Raw genomic sequence first — 17,854 nt, 5'->3', positions numbered from 1 at the left:
TTCCCAACTTATCCAGTTTTGACAATAACTTATCCAATATTACCTTCTCCATTATTTTTCCACAGCATGAAGTAGACTGGGTTTGTCCTACTCCACTTTCTCTTAAAGACAAGTTTAATAAGCGCATGTCTCCAATCTTAAAGAATCTCTCCATATTTCTTTGAACTAGTGAAAAATAGATATAACGGTATTATAAGTTCTTGCTGAAGCATTATCAGGTCATTGTTACTAATTCTGTCTCCTCGCTGTGCTGTGCTTTGCTTGGATCCAATTTGAGCAGTTCTTTTTCAATATAATTAAATTTGATTCCAGTATCTGGGGTTACCTGGATGTCAACTTATTACCCCTTTTGCGGAGCCAGACTGTTTTGCATAAGATTTTGTAAATATATCTACAATCTGTCTGAGAATAAATTTTAGATTCCACACACAGTTTATCAATTTGTATGTCTTTACCAATTCCACATCTTATGTATCTATAAAAAGGTTTCCTATTATGCTTAGTATCTTTATATAAATTCTCTTCAAATTTTTGTTCATCTTGTCTGACACTATGCTTTATCTGTTTGTCCAGCCTGGTTATTTTCACTTTCAAAGTTGTGGTTCGACCTGTCTTCCGTTTCTTATATTTTTGTCTCTCGCCTTAATGGCTCGTTCATTTACAGTGGTTCCTGACTTGTTTTCTTTGAGCTGGTGGTACATTTGGTGTGCTTAGTTGCAAGCTATAGCGTTCCGTTTTGATTTTCTAGTTTTATATAGTGACTGTTTTGCTTCCATATAATATGTAATTAACCTTCTGTGCATTGGTTTAGATTTCAGTTTGGCAGAATTATCTAGCAACAAATTAACCTTTATAACTCTATGATCACTGCACTTCAACAATGGTAAAATTTGACTTGAAGTAACTGTTATTTCTTTAGGAACACAAACAATATCCAGTATTTTCCATTCCCTGGTAGTTTTTTTTTACAATCTGAAGCAACTGTCATTCCTGAATATATGTTGTAAATAATTTCCTTACTAACATTGTTGAAAGAATATTATTCCAGTTTGTTTCTGGTAAATTTAAGTCCCCAGCTAATAATATTCTTCCCTCTTGTGCTTCATTCAAGAAATCTATGAATTCCTCTAGGTCATCTGCACTTGACTTTGGTGGTCTATACACTCCAAAAAGTGTTGCATGTTCCAGGGTTATCTTTATTGTTACAGCTACATCATCTATAGTATTGGTGTTATCATTGAACATGTAATAATCACAGGTCTCATAACCATCTTTAATCCCTGTCATAACTCCTCCAACTGATTTTTCATTAGAATGTCTGTTACAGTAAAACATTTTTACCCTGAGAGAAATGGTTTTCAGTCATTGTTCTTTAACAATGTTTCATAAACAACAACAACATCAATCTTCTGGGAATGTAGCAAATTTTCCATTAAAAAGTCTTTATTATATAACAACCATCAGTGATGCATCAAATGTTGCTTTCTGTGAACTGTTAAATTTTTGACCTGACAAAAATCCTGCCTAGCGTTTTTTAAATATTGCAAAATATTATAAAATATCTGCTGCAAAAATTAGCTTCCCTGATCCTGACAAATGCACACCATCCTGTCTGAACACATATGCCCAAAACTAGGCTTGGATGCTGTACACATTTACATTTAAAGAGGACAGTTTTTCCATGTAGGTATTTACCCCCCAAAATTTTTCAGGCACAGTGACCTGACTATCATATCTATAGATGAATTTTGAACAATACATCCTAACCCCAGTACAAGCTATACTCCCTGGGATTCAATAAACTCATTGCAGGAATAGTGCTATTTCTGCATGGAGTGATTTGTGTCCATGTAGCCACAGCAGCGCGCCTTGCATATTCATGAAGGCGTGCTGCTGTTTAGGCTAAATGGACATGAAACATGAGTGAGTGCAAGGGGCATGTTCAAGTAGTGCATGGACTACAAACATACCCTCTGCACTCAGAAAGTGCCGTACAGCACTTTCTAAACACAATCCGGCATAATATTAGAGAATTTCTTTAATATTATCACAGTATTTCAGTGTCCACGGACACTGAAATGAAAAAATGATCATTTCAGTGTCTGTGGACACTGAAATACATATGGCAATAGGAAAGCAATGCAGGGGGTGTGAGAAAGGTTCTGTGGCACACACACTGCATTGTAAAAGTGCAGTATGACACCTCGCAACCTGCTAAAGCAGGAAATGTGTACAAAGGCATAAATAATGGTGGCTAAAGCCCTAAAAAGGGACACATCTTAAATATTGTCCTCACAAATGTAGAAAGTTGATAGAAAATGTATCATGCATTAGCAAAACTGCCTGAATGATAGAAGTCTGAAATTCAAATATATGCTATTATTCCCTGACAGCTGTCCATGTGGACAAAGGCGCAAATAATGGGGTGGGCAAAGCACTAAAAATAGGGACACTACTTAAATATTTCTCTCAGAAACATAGAAAAGTTGATAGAAAATAGTATATGCATTAGCAAGAATTTCTGAAGGATAGAAGCCTGAAAGTCAAATGTATGCCATTATTTCCTGACTGCACTCCACAATGACTTGTTAAAAAACCACAATACTCACTAGATAACATAATAATATAACAATACTATAATCAATATTTTTTTACATGCTAAGGAATGTTTAAGCATAGCTAAGTGGGTGTGCACATTATGGCCCTTCACTTAGCATTGCTTAAACATCCCATAGGAGACAAATAGAAGTATACACCTGAAATTCCTAAACTGAGATAGTGTAGTGGTAAGAGTCCCCGCTTTACATGCAGATGTTCACAGTTTGAATACCAACCCAAGAAACTTATTTTATATGGGAAAGCAGTGTTATTATTTTTTTTTAATTTAAAGTATGTACTAACTATTTTTTTTGTCAACCAGGGTAGTGTAGCTGGTGTAAAATGGAAGTGTGAGTGCATGTAACATGTGAAATCTCCCATGTATGCACTAGTGTCACATACAGTATAGTCACACTGCTTGCTAATGTAATTAAAGCACATAGAGAGATGTCATGTAAAATAAATCATATACACCTACTAAATGAAGCCATCATCGTAATATTTTTTTAATAAAATAAAAAGTAAGCAATGCCCAGCTATGCTTACCAGGTTTAAGTATTGCTTACAAGTGATTGCTAAGCAGCAGGTAGCTCACTTAAGCAGATTTGCACACTAAGTAGTGCTCACCAATTACCCCTTTATGCACTGTTCAACCCAGCTTAGCAGGTTTGCATGCTGTTAAGTTGTGCTCAGCATTTTTTAAATGGTCCCATGATGTCAAAGGGCAGGAATATGGCCTTATTTAAACTGTGCAGGGGAAATACATAACCTGTTTAGTTTGATCTCTGCAGGAACATATCTGGCATTGGAGAGGGAGCGCACTTTTGAGTGCGGCGCTGGAGCATTCAGGATTCCAGGGTCATGGCTGGACTCCTTGTCAAAAAACATCACAAGAAATGGCTTCAGGGCCAGCACCAGGGCTCATAATATAAAATTGAGGCCTGGGACCATTTTGCATGTGATCTCACTAGTGCTACTACCATCTCCTGGACTGGTGAGCATGTATGGTACCACTATGCTGACCTAAACTGGAGGAAAGGGGCACTCTTGGTCCAGTGAATCCAAGATGTATGCGCACAGAATGCTCCAGTAGTGAGTAAGTATCAGTATCAAGCAGGTTGTAGCAAATACTAGCCTCAGAATATACAGGTATACATGATGCTTGTTTCTCTCCTCTACAGCTGCAGCAGAGAGGGCTATGAACATCAAAGCCCATGGTGATAGACTGCTGAGGATGCACCGACAGGCTGGTGAGTACAAATCTATTTTGCAGTATATTGTTCAAACAGCTCAAAAGGAGTACATTGCTTACTGCTTGTAGGTGTACTGTTACTGTGTGAACTGAATAAATAAAAATGTTTGACAGACTAATATTGATGTGCAATAAAACTACCTAAAATGTGTTTATTCTGGTATGTTGTTATAGACATTTAGAATGTATACAGATTATTCACAGCAAATGTGGTTGTGACAGCATACATTAACTAAGCTTCTTCTGTGAACCTGCTGTAAGAAAACCATAGATGGTGGAGCTGTAAAACAAGATGTAACTTAAATGTGAAATATATACTGCACTAAGCTCTGGACCCTGAATAGTAATGTATAAAGGTTTAAATTGTGTTCCAGCCAGCATTGCCTTGTGTTAACCTTTGCTTTCCAGATTGTAGTAATCCAAAAGATTAATCCACAGTACAATAACTATCTGTCATGCATGCATCACAGGATAACAACTTCAGACTGTCTAACCAAGAGACTATCAGGCAGAAAGCAGTAAAACTAAAAACAGCAGTTCCCCAGTAGCTCAGTGTTATGAGAAATATCTTAGTTGTTAATTTTGCACACCCAGACATGGTCCAAATCCTGAGAGTGCTACTAAGATGTGTGAATATCTACATACAAGGAATCAGGAATAAATGTACAGTCAGGTAGTGTTAACAGATATTTTCTCCATATGTTGTACAGGTAAGGAAATGCTGGTCATAGCTGTATGAAGGATATACTAATAAACTGTGTACAACTGTTCAACTGTCCCACCACATGCCTGCAAATGACAGCAGGATAGGTATATACAACATGCACTCTTCCCGATACATTTCTCTCAAGTGTCATGTTGTGACAGCTAGTGGTCACTGATGCCAATAACCCTGAACACAGATAGGATGCCAGTTGAAATAGGCCAGTAGCACACCCACATAACAAAACTTCAGGGTACCCCTCCTGTGCCAGATATGTAACCCTGACATGTACGAGTCCCATCTAGTCATGTACCCAGAGTTGTCACAGTTTGTCCCATACCATTCCAGGCTGACAGTTTAATAGGTATGTTTGTGCTACAGAAGCTATAGGCCATATGTAGATGTAACATGAGGGCAGACCCATAGAGTATTGAGCAGTACTGTTGTGGAAAATAGAAACATAAACAGTTGTTAATGGACTTTTTGTATCTCCGCCCACCCCTCATCTGGATCAATACTAAAATTCATATACTATAGGTATGTTTTACTCCAAACCTAGTGTTGGGACTTGTGTTATATTATTGTTCATATATCTGATTGTTTGCATGCTAACATACCTTGTTAAAATACCAATGTAGGTGGCCTGTTGCTGTCAATGTTACAGGCATGCTGTTACAATGCATACTGTTCTTCCATTTATGCATGTGTTCATTTTGCTATGCAACTGTTTGAAACCAGTATTATGGGGTTAATTGGAACACCCATGCATGCTGTTATAACTAATCTGGAAATGTGTTGCTCATGACTCACCAACATATTCTTTAAAGCCTCAACACCATAGCATGTTTGGGAAGGCAGATCCCAGCGGATCCACCTTCCCACCTCATTTGGCCATGGCACTGGGCCCCAGCATGTTTAGGACCCAACCCAGGACTTCCTTGTCTGCTGGTCCTGCACCGCCTTCAGGTGGAACTGCCTCAGTGGATGGGGCTCGTCCCCCCCGGGAGCGGGCACGGACAGACGCCTGTCACCTGCAGTCAGTTCCAGGGTTTGGTGCGAACAGCAATCCGAGCCAAATTGGGTGGGCAGCTGTGCCAGATTGAGGGGCACCTGGTGCAGCTCAAGGGCAGGCCGACCTCCTGTCCAGCCTACAGTATAGCCAACTTTGGGACCATGAAGGAGCAGTGGTGATTGCCCATGGGTTGGTACCTCAGTCCCTCAGTATCCATTTCGGGGCTCATTGGTTTCGGGTTCCCAATCACCCTCCCTGTCAAAGGTGTTTAACCCCTCATGTGTCATATACTGCCCCTGTCTGCTGTGTTGTCTGATTGCAAATGCAACCTATCCCACCCAACCAACCGCCCCAAACATACCTACAGCCCTTCACCAACATCCCACTCTCACCTTAAAAAAAAAGGCATCTGTCCAGCATAAAAAAAACATTGCCCCATACATAGCTCTACATTTTTAACCTATGTAGAGTGAAACTGATCAATCAACCCACTGATTACTCTGCAAATGTCTGTCACCAACATCCCACCCTGTGTGGTATGAGGCTGTAAATTCCAAATTCTATACATGTAATGCACAGCTGTTGCTGCCGAAGAAATGTATTGCTATGGTCCTTTCCTACATATGTCCTGCACATCCCTAACTGCTTTTCATAATGTTTTATCTTTTGCTTGGCCCCATTTCATCACTTTCCTATCACCTTTTTAGCTTTTCTTTAAAGAAAATTAGCACAGGTGTAAGCGGGAGTAAGCAGTGCTAAGGGAAGCTAAGAGGGTTTATTTAACCATCTCTTAGCAATGTTTAGTACCACGCAAAACCACTCAAACCCACTGACAACTGCTTAGAAGTGTCTTAATCACTCTGTCTCAACCAGCCCATGTTCTGCCCAGCTACAAAATAATCAGCGCTGCTAAGTGTCAAACCCAGGATGCTGTACAGTACAACCACAGCAAAGTACCACTATACCATCAGAACTGTGGGAATGGATAATTATTTTGCAAACATATCATTGATTCTGGTAATTTAACATTAATGAAGAAAAGTAATCAGTTCCTAGTCTGGAACCCAGATCCCTGTGCACAATAATCACAGCAACATACTTCTACACTATCAAAGCTGTAGGAATTTGTTGTTACAAACATATCATACACAAAAGTCATTCAACGTAAGGGAAAATTATATATCTGTAGTACTGTTATAGACATATGTATGTATATATACATACCGATATATATATATATATATATATATATATATATATATATATATATATATATACATACCGATATATATATATATATATATATATATATATATATATATATATATATATATATATATATATATATATATATATAGATATATATACAGATAACCAACCTCTTACTTCAACATATCTGCAAAAAGCCTGACAGACAGGGGTGGGAGGTTAAAAGGCAAACAATAGTGACATATTTTAAATATGGCTGTCATACTCATAGATGTCTGCTAGAGTGGCATGGTGTGCTTTTACATACAATGCCAGACAAATTCCAGGTCTGAAACACAAATGAATGTCAAATTTACTAATGTCAATGCTCACATCAACCCAGTGATATCTCAGAAAACTGCAACTCTTGTTGGTGTCAACAGACAAAACATATGAGCCATACATCAGGAAAGGACAGTGTCTAAACATCTGGACAGTGGAGAGGTATGACTGCAGTCATGTAACAGAATGGAAAAACCCATGACAGCTGCCAGCCATGTCACCCAGCACATTCTGAACCACAGTCAGACCAACATGACACTAACCCAAATAAGCTCTGGCCAATTATCCTTGTATATCCAAATATATCATGCACTACAGGGATGAAAACATAGGGAAAAGCAGATAGTGTTGCATAAATGTCTACCTACAGCCATTTGCACCACAGTCACAGCAACATACCAGTACCCCAAATGAACTCTAGAGCAGAACAATTGTTTGAATGAATGATCTTATGCTGATTCCCACTCATACAATACACTGACAGATACTGGCCCAGCTCATAGTGTATTTGGAATCCTTAGGTGTTACAGGACCTTTCTCAGCTTGCCTCATTCAGCAGTAGGGAAAAAGATCTGTGGAATCACTCAGTTATTTTTATATATATACATATACAGATATATATGTATGGAGATACATATATATGAAATGTATATATATATATATATATATATATATATATATATATATATATATATATATATATATCTATATGCTCTTAACATGTAGTGCACTCATATTTCAGAACCATACCTCTCAAACTTTTAGTGCAAGAAATCTGGGCAAAGACTGTAAGAATGGGGCGACAATGGGCCACAGCTAGGGGCATATTTTAAAGATTTCTCTTAGAAATGTAGAAAGTTGCTTGAGTAATAGGGTTTGTTTCAGAGTACATGTTCTTTAGGATATGAGGTCTGGAAGTGACATTATGTCATCATTTACTGACAGACATCCTCAGATCACCTCAGTGATTTACCAGAGAAATTAGAATAAGTCATGGAACAGAGACAAAATATGAGCAATAAACCCGGGTGTTCTGCAACAATCTGGACAGTTGAGAGGTATGCTCAGAATCCCTTAGTGCAACAAATCTGGACCAAGCCTGACAAAGTGGGGGGAAAAAGTCATGACAATAGGGTCATATCTGAAATACCTGACTATATAAGTTGAGACAGATGCTACAGTAACACCGTTTGTTATAACATATATTGACCGGACTAGCACAACTCCAAGACTCAATTGCTACTCAGTAGTTAGTGCCTGAAATCCTCACATCATCCCACTGATTTGTCAGACATACACAACAGCTATGGGGACCAGACCAAAGATATGAGCCACACAACTGGACATCCTGCGAATATCTGGACATAACATGACAGTAGGGCAAGCACACTGAGCTGCTTAGCATGTCACCAAGCAACGTCCAAACTACAGTCAGATTGACACAACACTACGTCAAGTCAGCTATGAGGAATTACACATGCATTTGCAAATATATCAGGCAATACAGGGATGTAACAGTAGTGAAAAACAATCACCGGTGTGAGCCTGCATAACCACAATCAATTTCAGCAAGGTCAAAGTGATATACTGAGAAGCCAAATGAGAGTACACTATAATGACTGTGTGAATATAATTATCATGTTTGACGCTCACACAGTACTCCTACATATACTGTCCCAAGTAACACAGTATGGTGCAGTGGTACGGAACATGTCTCAGTCTGTCTCTACAAACATATACAGCTGATAGACCACCAGGAACTGGAGCAGCATGCACATTCAGGTAGAAAATGAGCCATGACACTTAAATTCCTGTCCCAGAGACTTCCCATACTCTGGAACAAACTACCCATTCAAATCAAGCAAAGCTCCACATTGGTCCTCTTTAAGAAAAAAAACTTGACAGCTGGATGGGAAATAGAAAATTCACCCTGGGGATAACTTCTGCAGCACTGCTTGACAGGGGCACAGGAAAATAATTTTCTTAGGTGGCAAAAGCCAGGGAACCTTTTTGGCTATGCTTGTATAGGCTCCAGAGCCGATAGCCTAGTACCTACCTATTAACCTATGAACCTATAAATGTATCCCCCTCCCTACACAGTGCAACAAACATGTACACACTACACTCCTACACAATCGTGACATTCTGTTAACATTTGCTACACATACACAGACCCCTGAACTGTAGAGATTCCCACAGAATGTCCAGGCTCTGTTCTCATATAAATGGCCCCTTTCTCATAACACGTCTGGAATTCTGCTACAGGATAGAAGGTACTAACTATTGATATACCATACTTATCAACCTCTTACTGCATGACATCTGGACAAAGCCTGACATAATTGAGGGACAGAGGCCCAAACACAGGGGCATAATTGAATTATTGCTGTTATAAATTGAGAAAGTTGCTGGTGTTACAGGGTTTGTTGTAACATATCTTAACTGAGTGATATGACATCAGAGACACAGATGGAAGTTAGCATTTACTGACTGCAAATCCCAGGGTATGCTACTGATTTGACAAGGACAACTACTCTTGGAGGAACAGGCCACACATAAGAGTCCAACCTCTGGCCATTCTGTGGACAGCCCTACAGTGTGAGTTATGTCAACGACATAACACTGTCAGACTGAGACCCATGCAGAATATCCATGTCCACACAAACCTTGTTAAACTAGCATGAATTCAAATGTATAACAGCAATACTTACATTCTGTCCTTAAGTCTGGAACTTTCTCCCCAATTTTGTTGGGCTGTCACCACAGTTTTAGTTGTAAGAGGTATTTCTGACTACCCTCTGTGATGCTGTTGTTCTCATACCTCCATGAAGTCCCCCTCACAGGCAAGGAAAAGTGGTAACACCCACATGAAGTACTCAATTATAGGAGTGTGTCACCTTGCCATTGACTGTAGGAATAGCAACAGAGTTGTTCTGCATGCAATTAGCAAGTAGGGGACACCAATTGAAGCACAGGCCATCAGCTGCTCATAAGCATGACTTACAAAGGGCAAGCTGCTGCCCATGTAAAACTGGTGTATACCTTACATCTGAGAGAGGGGGGGGGAGACACAGGCCATGATTACAATAAAAAGACTTGGAAACTATATTTGGAAAAAAAGGTATGTCAAACAAGTAAGCATGTAATGGAATGCAGTAGGGGATATGTCATAATGGGAAATAGGATGTTTAACAAATATGTCTCAGCAACACTTGCTGTACTGATATATTGCTGATCAGCACCTATGAGCATAGCATCTGGGTCTGTCTGCAGTGACATAGATCACAGCTCATGCCCCTGAGTCACCCCAGGAAAGGATGGCTCACATATGAGTACTACTGGAGTGTCTGTTGAACAATACTGACTGTGACACTGCTAAGATGTTCTATATATACATATGTTACTTCTGAATACAGCTCTGGTAAACATGTTTGCCTCACAAATCTGAGAGACCTATACAGGGTATATGCATAGTAAACTACTGTCGCAGACATGTGTGTTGAACTGCATGTGATATACTGAGGTCATACTATTCAACTGTCCAATGTTATGCATACTGACCATATGTGTGCCTCACATTTGTAGTCATTTACTAATAAGAGTTGGGTTATGTCCCATAAATCATTGGCAAATCTGTGAAGACTGATATTACAACATGATAGCATATATATGATTGCAGACATCCTCCAGGGTATTTCTGTGCATGCAAAGCCTACTGTGCTATCAACTAACTTAAGTGTGTTACAGCAATATTAACAAAGTGTCAATAGCTTTGGCCCATTGCCCCCCATATATGTGTGCCATCCCCCAAATGTCCTGCTCTAACAGGTTGAGAGGTATGACTGAGCAGGAAGAGTGTAAATACAGTGTGCCATACTGACATAGAACAGAAATGTATATCAGGTATTACCTGTACACATGTATGTATGAGTAGGTGTAGCTGGAAGCCTCACAACAACAGACATGAGATGCAAAATGTCAGGTAAATAAGCTATACATGTTGTACAGGTGTGTAATCAGAGTTGCAGTGCATCTAACAGACAGATTTCCACAGTTACTGGTTGCTGCATTGCCCTGACACAGACATGGGTACTAGAATAAGTATGATTATCTGGTTGAAATTGGAGAGGTGTCCAACGGTGTCATGACCTTGTGTCCATGCCTACTCCAAACAGCTACATAAGCACCTACATAGCTGTATGGACTTAGCAATACCTGACTTGTAAAACCTGCCTCCACCAAGGTGGATTAATCCCTTCGGTGGACAGCAGCAATACACAAACCACATAATCTGTCAGTATATTTGGCTGCACAAGGACAATTAAGAGCAGGCACTAACTTGGAAGCAGGTCAACTTTTGTCTGAACAAGCATATAAGGTCATAGATGTATCACTGTAAGGTTAACTATGAGTACAAATTGGACACATCCTCCAGGGCCCATCAAAAGGCTGTCTTCACATATGTCTTCCATCTCAGAGGTAATAACCCACCCACCCTCTACTGGTGGTCAATCTCACCACATACACACACACAGCATAGCTATAGCCATCCCGATGCAGACAGGTTAAGGGAAAACATCACCCCCGTATCCCACCATCAGGATAGATGGATATGCACAGCACCCGCACCCCTCCCCTCATCATCAGGAAGCAGGTACATAATGCCTACTCAAAGGCATCAAAATAAGTCTCCATGGGACCTGATAACATCCCTGTCTACATCCTACATGAACTCAGGCATATGCTCCCAGCTCCATTACACACTGTACTCAAGCAAAGCCTGAGCACCATTGACATCCCATCTGCAAGAAAGATGGCACTTTCATCCCTCTACACAAAGGTGAAAAATGAATGTTGGATTATGCAATTTACTGGCTCTCATTGGGGAGAACATGACACATCAGGACCAGGAGGGCAATGCAAACTCATACTGTGCTGATAGATGACAGGGGTATGATGTGGTCGTACGTGGTGGCTAATGATAAACAATGTTGATGTTTAGGTTCTGTAAAGAGCATTGACCAATGTATGAGGTCCTGCAATGTGCTTCCCTGATTATGTCTTCCAGGTGACATGCCACGTGTCCATCAGCCCCAGTACTCTACAGCTAAAAATGAGGCTATTATCAACATTATCATCCCGTACCATGGGGTGATGTTTGACCATAGGCAACAGGATCTGTGGGAGTGGACTGCCCTGTGAGACAAGCTGGTCCAGAGGGTGAACAACACTGGGCACCATGGAAGCACATACAATCAGGTCAGGCATCGTCTGACTGACCTGATCTGTCATGCCCGGCAAGGGACTGCTGCCATGGCCAGGGATCATAACAATACAGGTGGGGCTCCTGCCACACAGGCCCCACTTACAGCAACAGAAGAGCTCCTTGCCAACCTTGGGGTAGCCCCCACACACCAGCTAACACAAGAATCACAAGTCATGGAGGTGGGTGGCACCCAGGCAACAGGTGAGGAGCGTACAATTAAGGCCACACTGCACATCAATTGAATCATGTAGCAGTCATACTGGCTTCTGTAGAGTATGTAGATGCATATGTGAGGTCATTTTGCAATTGTGGGTGGGATTTAGTAATGCACACATGTGCACATCTATGGTGAAGGACAGCAAATAGTGTACTATCAGAGCTTGTACTGTACATGTGCAGAAGAGGAGCATTCTTGTTCCAATGCCAAATGTGAGTCTGCTGACAATACCTCTCCCCCACAACTACATATGTACCTCTTGTCTGGATGTGGGACAGCAGCCTGAAGCTGGTAAGTATGGGATTGCCCTGTTTGTGGCTCACCACTACCTCAGGCATGTTAAGATCATGCATTTTATCGTACACACAACTGTTACTCTCAACTATATTGCAATATCTGTATGTTCACTTGTGGTGGGGTTAACTGCATTGCATCACAGTGGTCATCACAGCCGCCTATTTGCAGGAGATGTAATATATCTGTAGCATACCTCACAACCTCTCATTGCAAGAAATCTGAACAAAGACTGACAAAATAGAGGGACAAAGGCCCAAAACTAGGGACATAATTTTATAAATTAGTGTTATACAGTGCACATAAATGATGTAAACACACCTTTTGAAATGCCAAGTGTATGTGATATACAATAATGAGAGCACAATCACACATTTCCAAACTCTTCAGATCTTTCATGTGACCTATAATCTGTACAATCTAATTGTAAAACAAATCTGTTAGTGGAACAATTATGACAAATGAAAAATGTACAAGATGCTAGATGCATAAGTGCACACAGGCTGAGGCTAGTAATGTGTCGAAGCAGCTTTCAATATAATTACAGTATTCCATCTTCTTGGGTACACAACTGCCATCAATTACAGAGACTCTTTGATCAACAGCAAATAATGGTCAGCTGTCCTACCAGGATTTTACTGACATTTACTCAGTTGCCTGCTACAGCAACAGCCATGGTTCACATAGAGCTTAAGTAGCAGCGAAGGGATTTTATTTTTGAAAGGTATCAGCCTGGACAAGGGTAAAAAACATTTCCACAGCATTGCATATGCCACTGAACACAGTGCAGACAGTCATCAAAAGGTGTTGAAAATATGGGGCAGCAGTGACATTGCAAAGAAGAGGACATTCCTCTGAATGTGTTGAAGAGGCAAGACCTGAACTGGTCAGGGAGGCTGCCAGGAGACAAACAGCATCACTAAAGGAGTTGTAGGAATCCCTAGCTAGTACTGTTTGTATACTACATGTGATAATAATCTCCCATATTCTCTACATATCTGGCCTATGGGCTATGGGGTAGGGTTGGAAGAGGGAAGCATTTTCTCACACAGAACAACATCCAGGTCTGGCGAAATTCTCAAGAACAATACATCAGGTCTCCCAAAAGCATGTGGACAATGTGTTATAGTGCAATGAGACCAAGGTTGCCCTTTTTGGCCACAATTCCAAAAGGTTTGTTTGGCACAATAGCAACATTATGCATCACCAAAAGAGCACCATTGCCATGGTGAAGCATGGTGATGACAGTGTCCTGCTTAGGGGTTGTTGTTCATAACCTGGAAGTGGACCTTTAGCCAAGGTGGAGGGGATTATGAACAGTTACAAATACCAGCCCCTTTTGGCCCAAAATCTTCATGTGTCTGATAGAAAGCCGTAGATGAAGATGAATTACACCTTTCTACATGACAATGACCCAAATCAAACATCCACATCAAAAATAAATGGCTTCATCAGAAGACAATCAATGCTTTGGAATGGCCCAGCCACAGGTCACTCCTACCTCCAATAGAAAATCTGTAAGGTGCCCTGAACATAGCTGTGCACAAGAGATGCCCTCACAATCTGACAGAGTTTGAGGGCTTCTGAAAGGGTGAGTGTGCAAATATTGCTAGGTTGAGATGTGCCATGCTGATAGACACCTTCCCAAGAGGATTGACTGCTGTTATTAAATCCAAAGGTGCTTTAACAAAGTATTACTTTAAGGGTGTGCATACTCATGCAACCAGCATATTGTATGTATTTCATCTTCTATATCTTACCCCTAACCGAGGCATTCGTTCTTCAATTGGATTGCACAGGTTATATGTCACATTAAAGGTGAGAAATGTCATGACATTATTTCTGTGGTCTCATGTTTTATATCAGAAAAACCTAGCATGTTAACAGGGGTGTGTGCACTTATTATATCCACTGTAAGATTAGAAGGTTGTTAGTGTAACCGGTTTTGTTTTAACATACATGTACTGCAGGTGTTGAAGTGTGAAACTCAAACCATGTCATTAATCAGTGACGCCAGTCCTAAGATCATCCCAGTAATGTGTCAGACAAATGCAGGATTTATGAGGGACAGGCCAAAAATAGGAGCCACACATCTAGACATTCAGCAAAATTCTGTACAGTTGAGAAGTATGTTCTGTAGGAGTTGACACTGTGCTACACAGAAGAACAGCAATAATGTGTACGTGGTTGCAGTGTGTGCTAGATGAAGGCCCATCACCTACTAACACTACTCACATATCCCAGAGGTGTATATTAGTAGTAACATTAAGTGGAAAGGGCTGCACTGCATGATGTTGCAGGCCTGTCCAGAGTGTGTATGCTGTGGCCTGACTGTGTCGTGAATGTCACCAGTTGGCTATTGTGAGGAATGTGTAATGCCTTTGTGCCACCTCACCTGCATGTGTGTGTGTGTGTGTGTGTGTGTGTGTGTGTGTGTGTGTGTGTGTGTGTGTGTGTGTGTGTGTGTGTGTGTGTACCAGCAAACCTTATAGTGCAGGTATTAATTTACATATGTTGTCTTCCCCTCTCAGGTGGACATGGTGATCATCGGCCCTCCCACTCAGAATCTGATGTCAGTGTCTCTGTTGACTCTAACAATGATGGTGGTTATAGTGGGGCACAGGTGGGTTTGTCAGGGGATGAATCTGTGCCATTAGTTGGCATCCCTCAGTTATACACAATGTCCCCACACACAGTCACAATGCCCACATATACCCCGTCCCCAGCAGACACAGATAATGGAGAGTTGTCAGGTAGTGGCATGGAACAGGCTAGTGTGGTGACAATGGCAAGTGTGAGTGTAGCCACTAGCCATAGCCAGAGTGCAGGTGAGGCCCCACACAGGTGGATGCACAGGGGTGCTTGAAAGAGGACTGCTGCCCATCAAGCAACTGTTGTGAGTGCCACAGCGGGTGTCACAAGATGCATGTTTCAGGCTGTCATGGATACACAGGCATGTAGTGAATGCAACACCAGACCAATACTCAGGGTCTTGGGTGCGACTCTTCCTGGCTTACATGGCGACATACATGACCTTGTTGAGTTCACATGCCAAAATACTGAGGTCATGAATAGATGGTGGGGTGAGACTGTATCAATCTTCGACTGTAGCATGTCTGTGGTAGAGCGTATGGTGGGAGATGGGCATCAGCCACATGGACATAGGTCAGCATCAACATCAACTGAGAGTCTACAGAGCCATGCACCTTCACACTCCTGTAGTGGCAGTACCACCAGCAGTACTGAAGGAGGGGTGCTGTCCACACCACAATGGAGCAGGCCATGGTCATGTGGTCCTGGCCAATCCCATCAGGGACATGGATCCAGCAGACAGCAGTCACCATTTGGAAGCAGCACTGCATCTGACCTTGGGCCTGGTGGTGCCACTAAGACCCCTGGCAGGACCAGTTCCAGTGTCCATGGCCAGAGATGGTGAACTGTACACCCTGCCATGTACTGCCCACAGCTATCCAAAATACTCCTATGTAGGGCAGCCACATGGCATGACTGTGTGCATACACACACACATCACCATCACAACCAGGTCACATCCAGACACACACAAACACACCACCTTTGCACAGCCCATTCAATGAACACCCCTCCAGACATGCACACATGATGTCAACCATATGGCCCAGCCTAGGCCTCTGGTAAAACCACACAACACCCTGTGCATATGATGATATCTGTGCCACATCCCTGTCATCCATACCACCGATGCAGGGGCATGCTGATATGGTTCTGATGCACAGATTGAATTAACCACAGTTTAGTTATGTAATGCTGTGTAAGATGCTGTCAGCTTGCAATTGTAATGGGTACACTTCAGAGTGTGTGTACCGTTTTAGCCATAATGCATTATTGGTGTTATTAATGCTGACTGAATGTAGTCTCACATGTATTCTGTTTCTGTTGCAGGTGCCTGTACATCAGCAGGAGGTGGTCCTGTGGAAATTGTCAATAAGGGGTATGGCAGAGTGGTAACACATCAATTGTATCAGAGCCAAGGTACAGCTGTATATGTACACATTTACCAGGTCTATATAACAGTTATTTCATGTGCCACAGAGCTTATAGGGCTAATGGGTGTAAGTCCATGGTGGTTGACATCAGCAGGCCTTGTAAGGTGGACAACGGTAAGTGCAGTGGGTAGAACACACCTCAGGTTGTTAGAATCTACACCTCCAGCAGGACCAAATACACAGAGAACACTGTCCCCCCCCCACACACACACACACACAGGATCACAGTTGCCAGTGTTGTGTTTTGAATCCCTACCCATCTAGTTAGTGATACTACAGTGTTATGTGGTTATCACAAGTGGCACAGAACTGATAGAGTGATGACTGTTCCAAGGTACCTGTAAAGTGAACAACATCATGTGCCCTTGTGAGATATGCCAATGGGGTGTGTACTTGGTGTGGAAAATTCATTAGACTGTCACCTATGAATTTACACACTCACAAACACTGCTATACACACAAAGGCACACACAATTGCCAGTACTGACATTAGCAGCCCTGCTTATTGTGTTATTCATTCCATACTGTCAAAAAACTGTTGCATGCGACATGGGGCTTAATGGGCTGAAAAGTACCTACAAATACCTCTATGGTGGATGTGAATAGCAGCCTTTGCAAAGTAGACCTTGGGACATGTACTGGGAGTACCTGGCCTAAAATTGTAAACCACAACCATCCAATGGATATAGTTGTCACACAAACACACACACACACACACACACACACACACACACACACACACACACACACACACACACACACACACACACACACACACACACACACACACACGATACTGTTTGCACACACTTGCCAGGACTGAGATTTGAATCCCTACCTATCTAGTTATTGCTAATACAGTGCTATGCATTTACCACATGCGCTACAGAGCTTATAATGTGAAGAGTATCCTACAGTTCTTCTAAGGTGAACAACACCACCAGCTCTTGTAAAGTA

Source organism: Protopterus annectens, chromosome 2.part1 (genome assembly GCF_019279795.1).
Source record: "Protopterus annectens isolate FY-2018-M chromosome 2.part1, PAN1.0, whole genome shotgun sequence".
NCBI lineage: Eukaryota > Metazoa > Chordata > Ceratodontiformes > Protopteridae > Protopterus > Protopterus annectens.
Note: the sequence above shows the minus strand (reverse complement) of the source record.